This window comes from Panthera tigris, chromosome B1, assembly GCF_018350195.1.
Source record: "Panthera tigris isolate Pti1 chromosome B1, P.tigris_Pti1_mat1.1, whole genome shotgun sequence".
NCBI classification, from domain to species: domain Eukaryota; kingdom Metazoa; phylum Chordata; class Mammalia; order Carnivora; family Felidae; genus Panthera; species Panthera tigris.
In genome coordinates, this window is record NC_056663.1 from 26,586,200 (window position 1) to 26,598,519 (window position 12,320).

Here is a 12,320-nt window from a genome sequence, read left to right on the forward strand (position 1 = left end):
TAAAGAGAAAGGGATATTTCTAAAGATTGAAAAGGAGCCAACCTCTACACCAGGTTTACCGTAGGAAACACGAGAAAATTTTAAGATCCTTGATCCCTAGAAGACAAGGTCATTATGACTTACAGAAAACCACATACAGAGAAAGGATTCAGATGAAAAGTTAGCATGATGATTCTTTTTCTCTTTTAGTTTAGAAAAATTTGTTGAGAAATATGTGAGTTTATCCTATACAGCTCATTGCTTTCTTAGGTGGTTCTACCATATAATAATTTTTGTAGTAAACCTTGAGCAAGGTATAGCATGCATTTTGAAAAGTGAATACATTTAAGTGTATAGATTAGTAAATTTCCAGAGTATCTATCCACTAGATGTACAGAAGCCCTTTTTATTCCCAATTGTCTCCCAGAGATAAGGAATTACCTACTGGTCTCTAACACAACAGCAGGAAAGTTTCTATTTTTGTTAATGTTTGTTAGTTTGTTTATTTACTTTGAGAGACAGCACATATGAGTGGAGGGGGGAAGAGAGAGAGGAGAGAAAGATTCCCAAGCAGGCTCTGTGTCGTCAGCATGGAGCCTGGTGCGAGGCTGGATCCCATGAGCCCTGAGATTGTGACCTGAACTGAAATCAAGAGTCAAACACTTAACCATCTGAGCCACCCAGGTGCCCCTAGTAAGATGGTTTCTTACAAAACTAAAAATACTCTTACCATACGCTTCTTGGTATCTACCGAAAGGAGTCAAAAACTTATGTCCACACAAAAGTCGGCACATAGATTTTAACAGCAGCTTTATTCACTATTGCCAAAACTTGGAAGCAGCCAATGTGTCTTTCAGTAGGTGAATGGATAAATAAACTGTGGTCCATACAGAAAATAGAATGTTATTCAGCACTAAAAAGGAATGAGCTATTGAGCCATGAGAAGGCATGGCAGAAACTTAAATGTATATTACCAAGCAAAAGAAGACCATCTAAAAGGGCCACCTACTGTATGACAGTCTGGAAAAGGCACAGTTATGGAGGCAGTAAAAGGGTCGATGGTTGTCAGGGCGGGGTGGGTGGGAAATGCATAGGCAGAGTACAGAGGATTTTTAGGGTAGTGAAAATACTCTGTATGATAATATAATGATGGGTATATAGGTCACTACACATTTGTTCTAAACCCATAGAATGTACAACACTAAGAGTGAACCCTAAGATAAACACTATTGACCTTTGGGGATTATGATGTGTCCATATAGCTTCATCCTTGGTAAAAAACGTACTATTCTGGTGAGCAATGTGGATAATGAGAGAGGCCATGTGGCTGTGGAGGCAAGGGGTATAGAGGAAATCTCTGTACCTCCCTCTCAATTTTATTGTAAATCTAAAACATCTCTAAAAAAAAAATCAGATCTTAAAAAAAAATTCAGCAAGATAAGCTATGAAGAGAGATGAGTTAGATAAGAATGTATGGCCAAAAACGCAGTCGAAGAATTAAACTCCATTGTGGATGTGGAAATAAGCAAAACTGACAGCGTAGAAAATGGAATCAATGATTTGGAGGTTAATCTTGTGAGGTCTACTAGGATGTATAGGAAAAGAACATTGAATTATAAATGACATGAGAAGAGAATTACTGAAAAAAGAGACAGCTACTGAGAAAGAGAATAGAAATCCAATTTAAGAATGATAGTATTACTAAAGAAAAAATCGGAACAGAAACAGAAGAGTGATAATAGCTTTAATGAAGAAAACATTTCCAAGCTGGAAAGAGACCAGAGTAAATAGATTGAATAGGCTCACATATTTCAGATAAAATCAATTTTAAAAGACCCACAATGAGACACATACCAATGACATTTTTAAATTACAAAAACAGAAACAAAAATGTTACAAGTATCCAGGTAGGAAATAATTAACCCCCCAAACAGGAACAAATACCAGCCTGACTTGTGACCTCTTTGTAGCACTGTCAGAACACTTTGGAGAAGGATCTAGAAGAATTTTGTACCCAGCCAAGTTGACTTTCATGTGTACATGACCTCTCTTCCTAACACTTCCCAATTTTCTTACCAATTTTCCCCTCCATCACAAAATACAGCAATGAGACTGAATAGTATTTAAAAAAAAAAAAAAAGTGGCTACATCTAACCCACCAAGCTAATTTAGTTCCCTGATGAGATTCTAACGTTACATATAAAAGTCTATTTTGTGCTCCCATTTCTCATTGATTTCAGTGATCCCGTCATCTGGCAGCAATAGTGTTATTTGCTGCCGAGAAAGCTCTCTGGACCGATGACGTCTTAACCTCTCCCGCTTCTAGGGTGGTCCTATTGTTTCCTTACTGGTGGGAATTTTTACTTTGTGGGTGTAGTGTTTGCTCAGGTGGAAGAGTTCAACATACCAAGTCTCTGCTCCCTGATTCCACTCCAAATGCCAAGACTTGAGTTTACAAATCCTATTAAAAAATCATAGACTACTAGAGTTAAAAGGACTTTATTAGTCCGGGGCCCTCTGTTTACAGGTGAAGAAACAGAGACCCAGAGGGGTGCCATCACTTTTTGAAAGTCATAGAGTCAGATACTGTTTGAGTTGGGACTACCCGGTCTCCTGATTTTTGTGTATCCACCTCCAGGCAGGCTCTGATGAGCAACATCTATTGACAGGCCCACACAAGCCAGTCTTCCTGTAGGCTGGTGCCCAAAGCCCATAGAATGGCCGAATGTAAAGCTAATACCCACTAATCGAAAGGCTAGTGAATTTCCAATAATACGTGGAGGCACAACTTCAACATGGCACCTCAAAGCAGCTGACACCCAAAGGTATCCAGCATAGAAGTGTCTGAGGACACGGGTAGTGTGCCTCCGGCCGGGTCTTCTTCAGAATTCCCCAAAGATTTAACTTTTAAGGACTCTAGCAACCAGAACATTTTCCTTCTAAACAAGCAGACTTGGCCCATGATACTAGGCATCCTGTCTTCAAACAGGGATCAAGGTCACCGCCTGCATTCGGAGATTCCATAGCTCTTTTACTTGAACGTGGGCAAGTCAGGAACTCATTAAGTTACAAAAGAGAGAAGCCCCACTCCACTAGCTTAATCAAACAAATAAAAGGAAAAAAATAAATAAACTGGTTCATGCAACCAAATACCAGGAAGGCAGGGGTGGGATTGGTCCTAGGAGTAACTTTTCCACACTGTGGGGAATGTTGCCACCCACTCTGTGGGCCAAAACTCATCTGACTCAGAGAGCAGAGAGGAAAGAGGGAATCTCTCCCCTGATGTCAGCATTCAAAATTCCAGGGAGGGGGGATGCTGATGGACTGATAACTGGCCCGAGAGATGGCCCAGTCTGTTCCATGCCCACTTCTCCGTTGCGGAGCATTTTCTGTCACTAAGTTAAAGGGAGTGGGCAGGAAATGGGTACAAGGCAGATACAAACAATAGCGAGTGTTTTGATTACTATCGTAACAGGTTTCATATAGTGTGCAGAAGGTAGCATACTGTCTTCCTATCATGAGTGCCATCTTGTATTTCCAAGAAAGAAAAGGAAGGAAATGAGTAGTTCCTTAACTTTGCCTTCCCCTTCACCACCTTCACCAACCCCACTTCTAGAAGGTGTTGGATGCCGTCTGGTGGCCAGGAAGGACTGCCGGAGAGCACGAGAACTTAGCACTCTGCACCGAGTAACCAGAGAGCACGAGCCGAGTAACCAGGAGTCTGCCATGCTTCGTGGATGATTCCTACTCCCTCCCAGAGCCAGTCCCAGGGGTCCTGCTGGTGCCGTCTCCCCTCCTTATATATGACAATTACCAGGAGGGAGGGCAGAGGAATACACTTGCTTCGTACCAGGCAACAAACAAATTCATCACGGGGTCTTTTCAGATGAGGAGGAGACGTCCACACTGGAGTCTGCAAGATGATGCCCTCGCGCTTGCCCAGGTGGGCATCACCGGCGACCCTCATCAGCCCTTGGCTCCAATGCTGTCCAGCTGGCTGGTGCAGCTCAAGCATAGCGAGAGCCGGAGCCTCCGTGGGGGGAAAGCCCTTTTGCCAGCACTTGGGCTTCATTTCCATCTTTATGCTCCATAGGCCCAATCTAAACAGCCACAGATTTCAGTTATTAAGCCCAGTACCAGGCACTTTACATACTTTATACCCATAGCCTGAAAGGTAGCTATTTCTATGAAGTCCCCTTCAGAGGGGAGAAAACCAAAGGCCCAGCAACTTGCCCAAAATCACATAGTAGCAGAATGCAGAGTCTCGATTCAAAGTCAAATCTGTCCGCAAAGCCTAGGCTCCTTCCACCGCTGATGGCTGATGGCCCCACCTCAGGGACTTCTGGTCTTGCTTCCTCAGTGTGCTGTATTAAACTTCAGGCCCCGGGCAGAACAGACTTTGGATTTTATAAGCAAGCATAGCCCTCAATTCAATTTGACTGACAAGTGCCCCATTCACAGGCCTGCGGGAACGAACAGATGATTAGGTTCCTGTGGTTGGGAGCGGAGGCAGAGGGATCCTCAGCCTCCCTGGCTGGTCACAGCGGAGTGGGCTGGAAGGAAACCGGGGGGAGGTGGAGAAGACAAGCCTAGGGCTGGAGAAAAGGGAGGCAGATAGGGGACATGTGGGGAGGAAGGTGCCCGAGGCTTATGCGGGGGGGAAAAAGGAAAGGCCACACAATGGATGAACAGATGCCAGACATCTCTGTTCTCAGGAGGAAGTCAGACATGGAGAGAAGGCCTCTGACCCCAAACAATTCTCAAGTACACCTACGTCCTGAGACAGCCTGCAGAATAAATAGACAAAGCAACCTGCTGTAAGCACAGTGAAGGTAGGAAATTCCATAGTAAACCCAGAAGGAATTCATTTACTGAAAACCGCTTTGTGAACATTGTTCAGGATGGGTGAATGCCACGGGGTCAGGACAGTTGGCAGTCTGCTGGCTTCTCTGGCTCTGTCACAACCCCGGGGCATGGGGCTACAGTGTGCAAAAGGGGTGTCACACTTGGGTGTGGTTTGTGTAGGGGAGAAGCAGTCCCTTGTGACTGACACCCGTCCTTTCATCTCCGGGCCCCCCTCCATGGCCCCCGGCCAGAACTGCCACTTGTCATATGGTGTGTGAGGCAGGGACTCTTGCAAGGCATCAGGACAGAGGTGGTGACTGGGGGAGGGGCGGAGCACAGTCTGCCAGTGGGTCCTCTTGGACACGAATTTTATTTTCCACTGACCTTTGTGCCTCGAGGACTCCTGGGATCTCAAGATAGACAATTTTCTCAAGGGGGTCATACCAACCTCAAAGACATCCTACCAAAACAAAAATCAACTTTAATTCCAATTTACTCCAATTTAAGACATGAACGTGTGCCATCTGGCATTTTTATAAATGAGAGGAAATGCTGTTGAAGCAAAGTAATGAAAACTCCAAGGCCCCAAAGAATACCGGGAAGTCACATGTTTAGGATTATAAGGATCCTGGAAAAACTTTTACTGGGATATGAGTTTCTAGCGCTTTTCTGACCACTGCTGGGTATGGAGCAAGGGTGCAGAAAAGGAGCCCTTCCAGAGCCTATGGTCATGCCGCCAGTGGACAGGGGAGTTCTCCTCCCCTCCCACAAGGCAGGCAGAACATGGGCTGTCACTGCCTCCTGGGGTGCTCTGGGGCCCGAGATTTCAACCTCTCTCTGTCTGCCAAGCACTTAAATGTATTTAATGCGACTTCAATTTCAAATGTACTTAATATCCATTTGTTTAAATTAGACGTTTTGATTAAAAGACAGCCAAAATTGGATAAAGGAAAATCATCTTATACCTAAAGGCATGTTGGAGAAAAGACGTGATAAGGAAACATGGAAAAACATGGGGTGCCTGGGTGGCTCAGTCAGTGAAGCATCTGACTTCAGCTCAGGTCATGATCTCACGGTCTGTGAGTTCGAGCCCCATGTAGGGCTCTGTGCTGACAGCTCAGAGCCTGGAGCCTGCTTCGGATTCTGTGTCTCCCTCTCTCTCTGCCCCTACCCCACTCATGCTCTGTCTCTCTCCCTCTCTCAAAAATAAACATTAAAAAAAAGTTAAAAAAAAAAAAAGAAAGAAGGAAAGACAATGAAGAAGCTTATATGTTATGGTTTCCCAAAGTGCCTTGGCCGAAACACTAATCCCAAGAGAAGTTCATCACCAGAAGTTTTTCTGGGATCAAATACATCAGGGGCTCATCAACTGATGACAAATCTGGAGACTCTGACCAACTTTGGAGATTCACAGTGCTCGAGAGCATCTGACAAATCCTGCAGTGAAGAAAGCTGGCTGTGTTTACTTAACCTGGCATTTCCTAGACCGGCCTGAGAACTTGCCTGTCCTGCAAAGCAGCATTTTACTGTATGGCAAGAAGCAAATGTGAAAAAAACAAAACAAAACAAAACAAAACAAAACAAAACAAAACAAAACAAAAAAAAACCATAGGTGAACATGACTGAAATTTTAGAAAAGAAAGTCTAGCAGAATTAGTACATATATTACACCTGATTTAATTCTGTGTAATGTTAAGCCTCCATAGAGAGCAAGGACAGAAAGCTTTCCCTAGGACAGAATGATCAGAAGGATGCCTTCTGCCACTCAAGACCAGAGGCAAGCCACAATGGAAGAAGTGGAACCAGATGGAAGAGATGAAATAAAAGCAGTTCAAGGCTTATCGGAAGGAAAGAAGGCGTATCGAAAGAGCCTTTCTTGTACAACATGGACACGTAAAGACAAGACCCAAGTGCCTCACTTGATTCCAGCTCTAGTACTCGGCACAAACCCACCGTTCACCCATGTGAACATTTTGTGCAGGTTTGAACGGGAAAACTCTTCCTTCTTTTGAAAATATGGGCGTTGTAACAGAAACACAAAGGAGAAGGCCATGTCCAAGATAGGAGTGATGTAGCCACAAGTTAAGGAGTGATAGAGCTACCAGAGCCTAGAAGAGGCAAGGAAGGATCCTCCCCTAGAGCCGTCAAGGAAAGCCTGTCCCTGTTGATGCCTTGATTTTGGATTTCCGGCCTCCAGAACTGTGAGAGAATAAATTTCTACTGTTTCAAGCCAAAAAAATAATAATAGAAGAGTTTTTTTTTAATTTTTTAATGTTTATTTAATTTGGAGAGACAGAGAGCATGAATGGGGTAGGGGCAGAGAGAGAGGGAGACACAGAATCCAAAGCAGGCTCCAGGCTCTGAGCTGTCAGCACAGAGCCTGACGCGGGGCTTGAACCCACGCGTGGTGAGATCACGACCTGAGCTGAAGTCGGATGCTTCACTGACTGAGCCACCCATGCCCCCCAATAATAGAAGAATTTTTATCTTTGTAGGATCAAAATTCATTCATTCACTCACTCATTCATTCATTCATTCAATGCAATTGGTTGATTGCCTACCTATGCCAGTCAGAGCTGAGACTACAGAGTGAGCAAGCCAGGATTTTTGATGGGTCAGCTCTCATGTTGGACACAGAAGTGATGGGAGCACCTAACCACAGGCGACCACGTTGAGATCTTCATAATAGGATAACTGTGGCCACTGGACTGGACCCAGAATGGGATCGCCCCAGTGTAGCTTATCTATTTCGATCCCTACAGCAGTTAAACAGTGCTTTCTCAGTCACTGAGGCAAACCAACAGATGGCTGTGTGATTGTCTACAAAACCAAACATTAACTACCAGGCTTGGCAATGTATATCTCTTCTGAAGGCTCTGGAAGCAGATATCAGACAACACTCTGGAAGATGCTGAAAACGTTAAAAGAGAAAATGTGGAAACTCAGAATTCAACTCTGGCACTGTCCATTTGACAATGTCTGCCCAGCCTCAGTGTGGAGATTATTCGTGGGTTTCGCAGGAGCATTGGACAGAATGACGAGGGACTTTCAACTGCTTTTTTAAAAATATATAAATGGTAAAATAGAAAGCTACTCATAAAACCTCTGTCTGGAGATGAAGGGTTTCTATCAAGTTACATGTTGGCCAAAGAGGTGTGTGGGGAATTTGGCCCCCTTCACCTAGAGAATGTGTAGTTCCTTGTTCTTGGCCGCGTTCTAATGTTGCCTGCATTTGCATCTATGATGCTCTGTCTGTATACAAATGCTGTTTGTTTTAATGAAGTAATAATTGCAGTAATGAGCAGGGAACTTATGTCTCTAGTAAGCACATCAACACCACTTGGCCTAATCCTCTAAAATCAGCTATTCCTACACCACAGAACTCTTAAATTGTGCATGTTGCCCTAGAGACACTCGCAAACAATGAGAACCCGCCCGAGAGTCACCAAAGGCACCATCTAGCTGTCACCCGCATTCCATAAGATACCAGTTTCAAAGGCTGCCATTTCCTCTGCCTCTCCGAGGTGCTGCTATAGACACACTGAGGGAGCTGACCATCCAGCCTATTTCTGAATGACCCAGGGTGAAGATTCTGCTCCAGGTCTAGTAAGTAGTACTAGGTACTGACAAATACTGTCCACAGAGCCTTGGCAGGCTTTCCTGCCCTGTGAGTGTGGAACAGACAGCTTCCACTTCACCTTTCTTCCCCTGGCAGCCTCTTCCTTAGCCTCCTGGGTTCAACTGAAGAATCACATGCGCAGAGAGGTCCCCTCATGCCCCTACATCCCGGCCAATCTAGATCCTTCCAGTCTGAGGTCTTCAGAGCAGTTGTTACCATCTGTAATCATTTCCACTTCCATCTATTTTCTTCTTTGTAGTCTTTCTCAGGGTCGGCTTTTGGAGGAATCAAAACAAAGACAGGAATCGAAGGATCTGCACTTTTGTTTAGGAAATGCAACCGGGTAGCCGTGTATACAACAGGTCGGAGGGCTGAGAGACTGCATGAACAGACCAGAGAAGGGATGACAGCAGTTGTCTGATGACGGGGACCAAAGTCAGAGGATGCCTGAAGGAAGCAAGAAAAGGGAAGGAAGTGAGATGGCCACCAATGAGCATAAGGTATAGAAAAAAGAAAGGAATGGTATGCAGGTGAGAGAAGGTAATTTGGTCTTAGAAATTTTGCACATGAGATGCTGGTGTGCCATCTGGGTAGGGTTGTCCATCAGGCAGGCGTATACTCAGGTCAAGAGATATAGATTGAAGAGTTGGGTATATGGCAGTGTTGGTTGAAACAACAGGAGAGAGTGATAAGGGAGAAAGTATTGATATGGAGAAATTAACTCACAATCTCTGATTGTGTATAGTGTATACTGTAATGTACCAGACACTATGCTAGCCCGAGGGCCTAGAAAGCACCAGCATTCGCAAGATTAGGAAAGGAGGCAGAGAACTGAGAACAGCATTCAGCAATGGCAGATAGCAGATCTACCAATCATCACCACTCTTTCTTGCTTTACGCACTGCAGACATCACTAGTAGATCATGAAGATTTTCTCCACAGAGCTTAGATTTGCCTCAGAGTCCTTGCCAGCACCATGCTCCAGGAAGCAACGCTAATTAATCAGATTTGGCTCTTGAGAGAGAAACTCTTTGCTGTCTTTGGTGCCGTGGAAGCCAAGAGAAGAAAGGCTTGTACAAAGGAGAGGTTCAGTGGGAGCCATTTTTTGTAGAGAGGCAGAGGAGAACAAAGCCTGAAAAAAGCCAGCAGGACTAAGTGAATAGGATGTCTCACGGACCCCTAAGAGAGCAGCAGGACTGTGGTCTGAGTGCAGGATTCAAGCAGATACTGGCATTCCTGTCTGCTGCGTGCTCAAGGGTGTACTGTGCTTGGAGCCAACAAGCTTAGGCTGTAATTGCCAAGTTCCTAGTAACCCAGGGTGATGCTTTATCTCGAGAAATAAACATAATTCAATTTTGAGAAGCAGTTAGCAATTACATGTTCTCTCTGCGGATAAAATTTCAGTCAATTTTCCAAACCTATCTTAAGAGAGCAGTAAGCACCTTATCTCTCAGATGGATTAGATTGACCATACGCAGTATGCATTTTGTTTTCATATTCCACAATTGCATTTGGGGGACATTGGGAAAGCTTTAAAAAAAATCCCCAATGCAAGTGGCTGCTGATGTTGGGAAAACGTGTGTCAACAACACCTTCTGCCTTCAATCTCTACAACATTTGACATAAAACACATAAGACAAAACCAGGAATGGCCTGGAGATGGCTCCACAGAAGGAAATGGACACTATAAGGGATTCAGTTGCAGAAATCATCCTGGTTCTGGCTCTAGCTTGGGTTTGACCTTGGGCAAGTTGCTTCACTTCAGTCCTTTGTTTCTTCATCTGGAAAATGAGAGTCCTGGCCACGGGCACTCTAGTCGAGAGAAAGTCTATGATTCATCTGTGGCCAACCCACCTTTACCCCCACACTCATCAGGCAAGTCCTCATCAATAATTTATACACACCTGAAGGTCAACTCTGTGTAGAATCAAGTTTCCCCTACTTGGTCTGCTTCCAGTTGAATTAAAACTCCCCTGCCATCTAATGATACACCCAAAGTCTGGAGAGGTCGGAGTTGATGACATCCAAGTTGCTTTCAAAGCTCAACATTTCTAGGAAGGGACCCATCAATATTAATTAAGTGCTGGCAGATCTCAGGATTCCTTAGTTATTCTAAAAAATGTGCAAGCTCACTCGTCCTGTGTGCCCATGAGGAATTTGGATATACCTGCAGATCTGGTTACTGTATCAATTGGGCGACATCCAAAGGCCACTCACTCTGCTTCCTGAATTTCAAGTGTGTTCTTACTGAACTTTCTGATGAATGCCTAAAGAATTAAGTGAGCTTCTGACCAAAACCACTACAGTCATTGGGTAAACTGGAAAAAAGTAACACGGTATTGCATTGTTATTACTACCCCTAAGTGATGTGTCAGCGATCAGGGTGTCAGGCTGGCTCATGCATTTCTTTGAATGTTGTGCAATGAAGATCTGTGAAAGGACCCACAGAAGCATCTGGACTCCATCCAGAGACAAGCACCCCTCGTAGCTGATATTTTTGCATTGGGGAGGGGTGAGCTCTCAGCTCTTTGGTCCCTGGACTTGTCTTCTGTTTCTCTGCTTTCTTCCCATTCTCGTTTCCAGGGTCTGCTTCCTCTGTCCATCTGTCAAAGGCTGGTATGCCTCAGGATCCTGTCCTTGCTCTTTCTTTATAGCTAGAGTATTTACCCTTCCAAGGCTCGCTCATTTTCTGGACTTAAAAGTGCCTCTGTTGCTGATCAGACCTGTACATCCTCCTGGTCCCTGAGCATCCTCCCTGGGAGCACAGAGATGGGAGTGTGCGTGGGGGGCACATGAGGCCACTTGCAATCTAAAGCTCAGCGAGCAGCACCATCAGCCATCTGAGCCAGAGACCTGGATGCTCTTCACACTTCTTCCCTCTTCCCTCTAACAGGGGACCAAATCCTGTCTGAGTCACTTCCCTTTCCCTGCTGCCACCTTCTGTCCATCTCAACTGCTGCTGCCTTAACTCGGGGCTTTCATCGTCTCTCACCTGAGCTATTTACGTAGCATTAATGGATGTTGTCACCTCCACCTTGCCCTCTCCACTGCAGCCAGGATGACCTTTCCCATGTGAAAATCAGATCACCGTTTCTTTTTGCCATGTCCTTCCTTGGCTTTATAAGCTGAGTCCTTTACTTCTATCCCCAGAACTTCCTGCATCTTCCTGTGACTGTTTGATGCCTCAACACCTCACCTGCTGCTACCCCTGCCCAGATAGCCTCTTCCCTTGACTGTCTGGTGGGCTGTTAGTCATGCTTCAAGACCCAAGTCAATTTGTACTGTCTCTGTGAAGGTAACCTTCACTCCAACCCACCTGCTTCTCCACACCTGATTGTTCCTGCCTCCAAGACTCACTGGGGTTCAGTTGGGTGCAGTTGCAGTGGCTGGGGATACAATCATCTGAAGATTCACTCGCGTGTCTGGTGCCTGGACTGGGAAGACTGTAACAGCTGGGGCTGCTCAAGAGACATCTCTCTCTCTCTCTCTCTCTCTCTCTCTCTCTCTGCCTCTCAAAGTGAGAATAGCCTGACTTCTTACATGGCAGCTCAGCGCTCCAAAGGTGCATGGAGAGAGAGGGGAAGGGAGGCAGCCAGAAGTCCTTTAGCCTTTTATGACCCACCCTTGGAAGTCTTGTGACACTCTATTGGTCCAGGCCATCACAAAGGCCTGCCCGGGTAGGGAGGAGAGGACATAGATTCCACCTCTTGATGAGAGAATGGCAAGGTCCTAGAAGAGCCTGAGGGTCTGGAAATCCTGTTGTGAGCATTTTTGGAATATACCATCTGCCACTCCCTCTTTGTTAACAAGGTTTCGTCTTACTGTAAGTTCTTGGTTATCATCATTCCATTGAACAAGCACCCTGGTAAGTAATATC

General features: G+C 45.1%; 1 long non-coding RNA gene across 4 annotated transcripts in view; it reads left to right on the top strand.

The window, feature by feature from the left end:
• The first annotated feature begins 8,233 nt into the window (after nt 1–8,233).
• LOC122237860 overlaps nt 8,234–12,320 on the top strand; it is a 111,696-nt gene continuing 107,609 nt past the window's right edge. For 3 of the 4 annotated variants that reach the window (XR_006216555.1, XR_006216556.1, XR_006216553.1), the window contains exon 1: nt 12,172–12,308. This is a non-coding gene — a long non-coding RNA (uncharacterized LOC122237860). Of the gene's footprint in view, nt 8,431–12,171; nt 12,309–12,320 lie in introns of those variants that run through there. The other variant, XR_006216554.1, reaches the window with a different exon arrangement.